This window comes from Ciconia boyciana, chromosome 18 (genome assembly GCF_034638445.1).
Source record: "Ciconia boyciana chromosome 18, ASM3463844v1, whole genome shotgun sequence".
NCBI lineage: Eukaryota > Metazoa > Chordata > Aves > Ciconiiformes > Ciconiidae > Ciconia > Ciconia boyciana.
In genome coordinates, this window is record NC_132951.1 from 11,348,820 (window position 1) to 11,357,382 (window position 8,563).

The window sequence follows — 8,563 nt, forward strand, 5'->3', positions numbered from 1 at the left end:
TTTGACTTAATATCATATGACACTCTAATTACAAATTTAGCACTATACAGTCTCAATAAAGCCCATATTAAATGGATAGAGAGCTGCAAACCCATCTCCAAAACAAGGAGTCATCAGTGAACAGAGATGGTTTAGAGGGATTCTGCAGGAGTGGGTCCCAGCCTGACACTAATCAATGTTTTCATCACTGATTGAGAAATAAGCACAAAACACAGCTGATAAATTATACAGCTGCTGGAAGCAGGAGGACTGGCAGTGAATAATTATGACAGCAAAGTTATACAGAGCAACTGGGATCTTTTCTGTGCGCAAACCCATTTTCACTTGGCAGTATTAAAATAGGCCAGCTTTCAAATGGGAATGAAGGAAATCTTTAATCCAAAAAAGATGGGATGCAAAGAATCTAGACATCATCAGGGGAAGGTGAGTCAGAGGCAATGGCTTCTGCAGCACTCCAGTGACACGGCACTGGCCCCAGGTGCAGAAATTGGAGGCAGAGGATGAGAAAAGCAGGACTGTCCTGCCTGTGCTCTTCTGCAGTGCAAGGAGCTGTGGCCAGAGAGGGGATGGCTGAAGTCCCAAAGCAGACAGACAAAGTCCCAAAGAGGGGACAGACAAAGTCACCAAGCTGCAGGCAGCAGCCACATGGGCTCGGTACAAGCCATGGGGCTGGGGACAGGCTCCATCCCGAACCTACCACCAGCTCTACCTTATAGCAGCGCAGGGACCCGGCCATGCTCGTCCCAGCAGCACACTCCAGGCCACTCGTCCCCGTCCTCTTGGTGTCCTCCTGAAGCGTGACACTAAAATGAAAGCACTCTAGTTCCCAAGAGAAAAAAAATTGGTTTGCTGAGTTCTTGCATCAGGCTTGGGTTACATCCCCCCCTTGCCATTATTTTCTGCCACTAATCGTTAACACTTATAACAAAGGGAAGCTGAGTGGTTTTCTGAGGACGCAGATGAGGAGGCTGGAGATGAGACCTCCAAGACTTGCGGGAGGGTCTCTGCAAGCATCAGGGGCCCCGCTGCAAGTTGCCTCATTTACACCACTAGCAGAGAGACATTTTCTTGGGTGGATTCTGGACCTGCAGCCCCAGAGGAGCTTTTCCATCACCTGCTCCTAAATCACCCCTGGCCCAGCAGCCCAAGGGCCCCAGTGACCCTCCTGGATGGGGCCAGGATTGGGGCATCTCATGGCCAAAGTCCGACCTGGCGAGGCCACGGCCCTTCACAGCTGCTGGAGAAACTCTCGGCTCTGCCGGTATTTTTAGCTCTGTTCGCTGCATCACTCAAGTTCACGGCGTGACCTAGTTTGGCAAGGCAAAGCGCTCGCCCTGCTGGGTCCCTGCTCGGCTGCGTGCTGGGGAGGACGCCAGCGGCCCCGGGATCGGCTCCTCCGGGACACCGTGGCCCCGGCACACGGTGCTTTGCCTCCCTGCAGATCAGCACAGCCGACCCAGGGGAAGATTCTGGGGAGGAGGAGGAGGGTCCAGCAGGAGCCAGGACTGCCTGCAGCGGGGACACGTGCAGGGCCCCCAGGCAGACGCTGGTCTACGGGACTTGACAGCCTTTTTGTTGGGGCTCTGTGCTTCTACTTTATTCTTGCCTCATGTGCAAAATCAGCAGCTCCCAGACCAATGCAGATGCAGCCTGGATTTGGGTCCCCAAGGGAGTTGCTTTCAACAACTCAGCTTCCCAGCCCACCAAACTGTATAGCCAGCCCGGCTGGTCCCCTGGGGAGCCCCATCCATAGGGGTGATGGGGAGGGGAGCTGCTCTGATGCCCGGTCCATGCCCGGGCTCTGGTGTCCACCCCGCCCACAGCTCCGGCAGGGACCGGGCTCAGCCCCAGCATCGCTCGGCAGCTGATGCATCTGCCTTGTCCTTCTGCAGAGCCTCCCCAGCAGCCGCTGTGCTGAGGGCTCGATGGCAGGCTCAGCTCCTCGAGTCCGTGCAGTCCTGGTGCTGGAGGGATGGGGGCTGGCAGGGTGCTACCAACCACACCAGCCAGGTGCTATTTTAAATCATCCTTCCCCTGCCAGTGCTTTAAAATCCCCACTTGCCATCCCAGTGTTACTGCGAGGGACATGAGCAGAAGCGCTCTCCTCCCACTGCCCGTTTTGCACCGAGGAACGGCCGCAGCACTGACACCCCACCCCCTCCGTGAATGTGGCAGCTCTTGGACACTTAAAAAAACCTCTTTCCTAACACTTGGAGTGCACGGAAAGGTTCATTGCTCGCAGAAGAGGAGCCCCAGAAAGAGGCACACACCCCCCAATGGCCCCTGCAAGGCTCAGCTCTCCCCTCGGCTTTCAGGGGCCAAAATCTCCTTCACCACCAGGTACGTGTCCCAGCAGGAGCTCAAAGGTGGCCGTGGCTGGGTCAGCAGCCCCGTGCTGGCACTCTCGGCCGCGGCCCAGGCACCGATCCACGAGGCCAGCACGACCTCCTCCTCACCAGCTCTTTCCCACCTCATTACCCCTGAAATCCCAGGGGTGCACTGCTTTGCCAGCTCCGCTCTAAAAGCTTTTCCGATCCTTGCTTTGTTAAAAGCTTTCTATTTCCAGCGAGGAAGCAAGCGGAGGGGAGGGATTTTACGGTCACCAGGTGACTTAATGCTGTGGCTGAGCCACGGGCAGCAGTTATGGGATGTCCCGAGCTGGGCTGGCATCCCCCAGCTCTGCAGCAGGGAGAGAAGTCACCCACCAGCCACTTCCAGCTAATTCAGTGCCTAATTTGGGAGAGGGACAGCAGCAACAGCCTTGTCACACGCTGGAGGAACAGACCCACACCAGCTGGAGAGGGAAAAGCACCAAGATGGGACTGAGAATGATGAAGCCAAGGACGAAAGAGCTGGCACACGCATCCTTCCCTGCCATGTCCAACCATGCAAGAGCCAACATGCCACGCAGCCTCGGCAAATTCTGACTCAAAGAGCAGAAACAGCCCTTCTGGCGATGACAGCGACCGGCTGAAAACTGCCACCGAGTGCCTCTGCCTCGAGGCCGCCATTCGTCACTGTGAGGTAATTGAGTTTTGCAACTCAGCCCGTGAAGAGGGTGCACATGCGCCTGAGACAGAGTAAAAAAAAAATATTGGTTGCAAGTGCAGCCACGGGCAAAGCCAGTGCCGAAAAGAACCCCGCTGTGCCTCCCTGAGCGGAGCACCCTGGCAGCCAACACCAAGGGCAGGCGGGGCATTTGGGGCCACCTGCAACTGCCCATAGTGGTCCCCGAGTGGCAACCTGCCCAGGGACACGCGGGCAGGTCAGGGCTGCTTGAGCGAGGCACCAGCCTTATTCGTCACATTCCTCTGGGGCCATGCACCAGATCTATCGGGCCTTCTTCAAATAAAAAATGTGTAATTTCTGGTACATTTAAAATTAATGCACGTTTGCTGTTCTTCTTGATCCCAAATTATACACTGCTTGAATGCCGTAACATAGAGCTGTGCTCATCCCTGCGAGGCCACTGTCACCCGCCGGCACTGCTAAGCCTGCCCTCCCTGACAGATACCCCATCTGAAGACAAGATTTCCAAAAATAAGTATTTCCAGCAGCATCGTTAGTGTTTGCACCTCGTGGGTGCCAGTGCCGGCGCTGTCCCACGCCATCCAGGGGCCTCGGGCTCAGCACAGCGCAGTTCGGTATTGAGGCCACATCGGACCAAAATGTCACTCCTCACTGATGAACCTGACTGCGTTTCCAGAGCTGGAGGCCCAGCTGCTTCATGACGGGAAGCGCATTGCTGGCCATAACCCCCTGACGGAGTGCGGCTTAATTAAGAGCCGTCCCTGCTGGTGCCGGCCACGGCAGAGAGCGGTGACGGTGGCTCTGCCAATTACCTGTGAAAATGCCGTGTTTGCGCTAAGTAACACTCAGGCCCCAGGTGCATTCCCAGCGCTCGAAACGCTGCTCAGGGCTGCTCCTGCAGCGTGCAACGCGTCTCCAGGAACAATCCCGACACACAATTAAATAGATTTATGGTATATTCACTTCTAAAACCAGGATGAACATTAATAACACTTTGATTTTGCTTTTCCTTATTATTTTTTTAAACCACAGGCAAATGCTTTTATTGCAATTGCTAGTGACACAGTTTCCCCTAAAAGCCTTGATTTCAGTAAGGGAAGGGGGTTTGGCAGCGCTGACTTGCCCAGCATGGATGTCCCCAGGCTGCGGCGGGCTGGCCACGCCGGCATTTCCCAGCTTTCGCACCCGGCGCCCGCAGGCAGCTGTGCCCCATCCCTATTTCCCAAGGCAGCTCCTGGGCACAGGACACGGGTGCAGGCGTGGACATCCTGCCAGCTCCTGGCACCGTTCAGCGCTATTTATACCAAAACCCAAATTAAGGCCATTGGGGAACAACAGGGCCAGCCCCTCCGTGACCCAAGGAGGGGATGGGGACAAGAAGCACGGACGCAAACCCCACCCAACCCAATGGGAGAGGAATCAGCCATCGGGCAGGAGGGGACCCTTCATGGGACTCTGTGCCCTGGTGCCAACAAAAGGACATCACAAAACCACGTTTCTCAAACAATCAATGTCTTAAGAACCCCAGTGCCTCCTGCCCCGGCTCCTCCGGGAAGCCACGGTCCTGTGGCATCCCGTGGCCATGTTTCGGCAGGGCTCTCGGCACGGCGGGCAGCAGCGGCTGCCAGTCCAGCCTTGCGGAGCCCCTGCGGGAGAGGAAAATATTTGCTGTATTTCTCATTTGCTGATTTTATTACCGGCTCTTACTCACAGCAACAGTAAATTAAACCCAGAGGCGCAGTAAAGCCCCCGCATCTTGACAGCTTAAACACAGTCCTCAGGCGGCACACAAGGAAAAATCACACGTCGGAGGAGGTCAGGGGAGCATGAGTAAATAAGACGAGATTAATTTTGGAACAATGATGTCTGCCAGGGAAGGAGCATCGCGGGGTCCCGCTGCAGCCCTGGCCATTCCTGCCCGTGGAGCAAAGCCCGGAGGGGCTGCACGAACACGACCGGCTCCGCACGGGGCAAGAAACCTGATAAGCCGCAGCAGGAGCCGTCGCTGTCACAGACAGCTGTGCGTGAGCCAGAGCCGCACGGCATGAGATCAAAGCTCTCCCCCTGCCCAGGCAATGCTTCCTAGAGATTTTGGACAGGTGCTTCCAGCTGCTACGTGGGCAATAGTAGTTCATTCTTCTTCCCAAATCCCACCGGAGCTGTCTCTAAGAGCTGAACAGCTCATGACACCGCATTAACAAAGCAACTAAATGAGTTCGTTACTAGCACCGAGGCATTTGCAGTAGGTCAGCCCCAAGGTGCTGCCCCATGGGGACAGGAGTGCCACTGCTCACCAGCATGGGAGGTCGGCAGAGCCCAGCTATGGCGTCTCTTCACCAGGTGTGGATGGCAGCTGCGCTGTCGGCCCTTCCCCTGCAGGGACTGGGGCCGGAGTTGGAGTCCTGCAAACAAATTTCCCCAAAACGCCCTCCCTCCTCCATGGCTTGCCCTTCCAGCAGGCACCCGGTTCTCAAATCACCGACGCAGGACATGTCTGTCCCCTCAGCGCAGCGGCCACAGTCACTGGCAGAGCCCTTGGGCAGCACAGGCTGCACGCGTGGGCATCTCTCACCCCAGTTCTCCATGCTGGCTGCTTCGACGAGCTCAGCCCAGGCCACCAAGCAGGGCTGGTGCTCGACCTGCTGCAAATCAGAAACACGGGACGTGTTTCTGAAAGCTCATTCAAGGTTGTACCCCAGCAATCAGCAACCATCAGATGTATCAAGTCAAAGGCTTTGAGGGGAACCTTTCTCACCGCAGCTACCGCTCACAGCCATGGATCCTCAGGACTTTGCTCCAATCCTGCTGCTTCACGTTTGGTGATGGTTGGCATCAGGCTTGTTGTGGGAACAAGCTCCGTGTCCTCTTCACCTGAGATGAAGCCTTCAGGCCTCAGCAGCTGTTTTGTCTCCTCCAGCAAGGCCAAATTCATCCAGCTTCTGGTCAGACTTTACCTTTTGGGGGAAGAAATCGCAGAGAGCACAGGCGGTTTCCAGACAAAGCCAGCACCCACTGGGCCAGCGAAGACTGGCAGGACGGTGGCCCGGGCTAGAACAGCTGAGACAGGCAGACTCAGAGCTCTTCTAAATCGAGCTTCTCCTGCTGTTTCTAGTAAAACAGCAGAGGGGCTGTCGCTGTAGAGCCTGGGGTGAAGGGGTGATCCAGCACCAACTCCTTAGCACAGGGTTGGGTGTCCAAGGGGGCAGGGACTGTTTAAAACCTCCAAACATGGCATTGCACACGCAAGGGCAGGATCATGAGGATGCACCTGGCTGTAAGTGCAGGATGGGGCTGAACCGACAGGACCCTCCCATAGCACCCTGAACCACCGATAGGACCCTCTGATAGGACCCTTGCGTTGCCCAACCGGGCAGCTGGGCAGCCCACAGCCAGCAGCAAAGCAAGCTGAAAAAACAATTTTTCTTTTAAAGTTGTACTGTGATTGTTTTACATTCCTCTGCACAGAAGGACAGATTGTTTTAATGTCCAGGGCTCAGCTAGGGAGGAAAGTTGTGATCAATTATTTAGAAGAGACTTTCAGCCTCACATCAAAGGTTTATTTTCTGTCTTTGTACGTCTGAACTAAGTGCCATTTCCCCGTGGAACAGGGCACAAAGCAAATACAGCAGCTCTCATTAGCACACCCAGGAGCCCAGTATTTTTGTTTGCTGTGACTTCTTCAACCTATGCAACCACGAGGCCAGCAGCTCACACCCAGGCTCCAGGAGCAAGTCTGGCTGCCGGGAAGTTTAGAGTTAGAATACACAGCCTGGAAATGAATTACCTATTGGAACAGGGGAAGAGCTCTCCTGGGACAGCACAGAGCAATGCAACAAGTGCTGGGTTCAGGCTGACAGACCCATCCTCTTTATGGAAAATAACCCACGGTGCCCGTCCTGCCCCAGATGGCTCAGCAGCCGGGGCAAAAGGAACAAGCAGAACCTGTTGCTGCTGTGGGAAGCGCAACGCAGGTGCCTGCCAAATCACATCCATCCACCGTCAGGAGGTTTGCAGGCTCCGTGCAGAGATACAACCTCTGCTGAAGGTACTTTTGTTTTTAAGCATATCCTTTGAAGGCTGAAGACCACTGGCCTAGGATGAGTTCAGTAAGGGCAACCAGAGGACCTCGGTCATCTCTAGGATTAGCCCTCATCCTGGTTTCCCGGGGAAAGGTTCCTGCACTGTAACGGCCCATAAATACAGATGTTGAAGAGACTCACAGCTGGTTTACATCCCCTCATCAGAACAACACAAAGCTCTAAATTGTGCCGCTGCTGCTGAACGAGACGTGCTCCTCTTCTGTTTGCTCAGAGCAGCTCTGCAGAAACACAGCAGAGAGCTGTAAGGTGGGCACTCACATGCACTCGCTCCCAGTCTTCCCAGGCTCGTCACCAGCTCGCGAGCCTTCCTCGTCAGGGACGCCAACACCACAGTGTAACCAGTCTCAACAGAAATTAAATTCTCCAGCTCAACAGGCAGCCTGTGCCTTCACAGAAGCCCCCAGCTGCTGGCTGCTCTACCTCCACTTCAAAAGCCATTTTTAAGTTTTCTTTGCAAGAATTAATTTTTTTCAATAGCAGGGAACAACCTCCAGCAACTGCAACATTTTCCATACAATTGCATTAACCAAAATCTGCATCAAAGACCTGGATGATCCTTGCAGGGAAGGTCCCTGATCACTTCCATCGCTTCCGAACTGGCCTGGGGCCTGCCAGAGGTGCAGCCAGGCTGGGTGGTTTCACCAAGGGGGGGACGGCTGGAGTCCCTCTGTGAACAAAACACGGACCTGAGGCTCTGACACTTGAAAATATCGTTTTGTGTTAGAGGAACAGCCTCCCTGGGTAAAGGCTGCACATTCATGGCCATGACAGAGGAAAACATGATGCAGGGCAGGTAGAGAAGGAGAGGCTGTGCCGCAAGCGGGCACATGGGAGAGGAGGTTAAATGCAGAGAACAGGTCACACTTCACAGCGTTAAAAACCACCACGGTCCTCAGTGGTGCCACCAAACATGCTTCTGGCCTCAAAGTTGTGCTGCCCAGCTCTGGTCATGCCTGGAGACATCACCGCTGGCTCCCGCTGTGCTTCACATCAGAGGGCCAGGGCAGCCCAGCAATGGAGGCAGCTTTGAGGAGCAGCTTCAGTGCTCTGGCTGGATGACAAATGCCCTCAAGGCAACAGCACCTAGAGCTAGTGCTGAGCAGCAGCATTTACATAAAGCAAGAATTAGCTTGATTATCCAGCCAAGTGGAGCTATCGGCAATGACAGATGTGAGACAAGAAGAACAAGCACCGGGGGACTTCTGAACACGGTCCAACTCCCATTGACTGCTGCAGCCCTCGAGGGGGAAGAGCACTGGAGATTTTTTTCTAGTGCTTGACAATACACTGACTCCTGCTGGGGTAGGACTTGAAAACCGCGTGTGTTCCTCTGCAAGTCTGACACAAGCAGAGGCAAGCTGGGCTCTTAGTTGTTGACAGCTTTCTCCTTGTGGGACCCAAGGCAAAGAACCACGCAGACATTTCAATCCAGC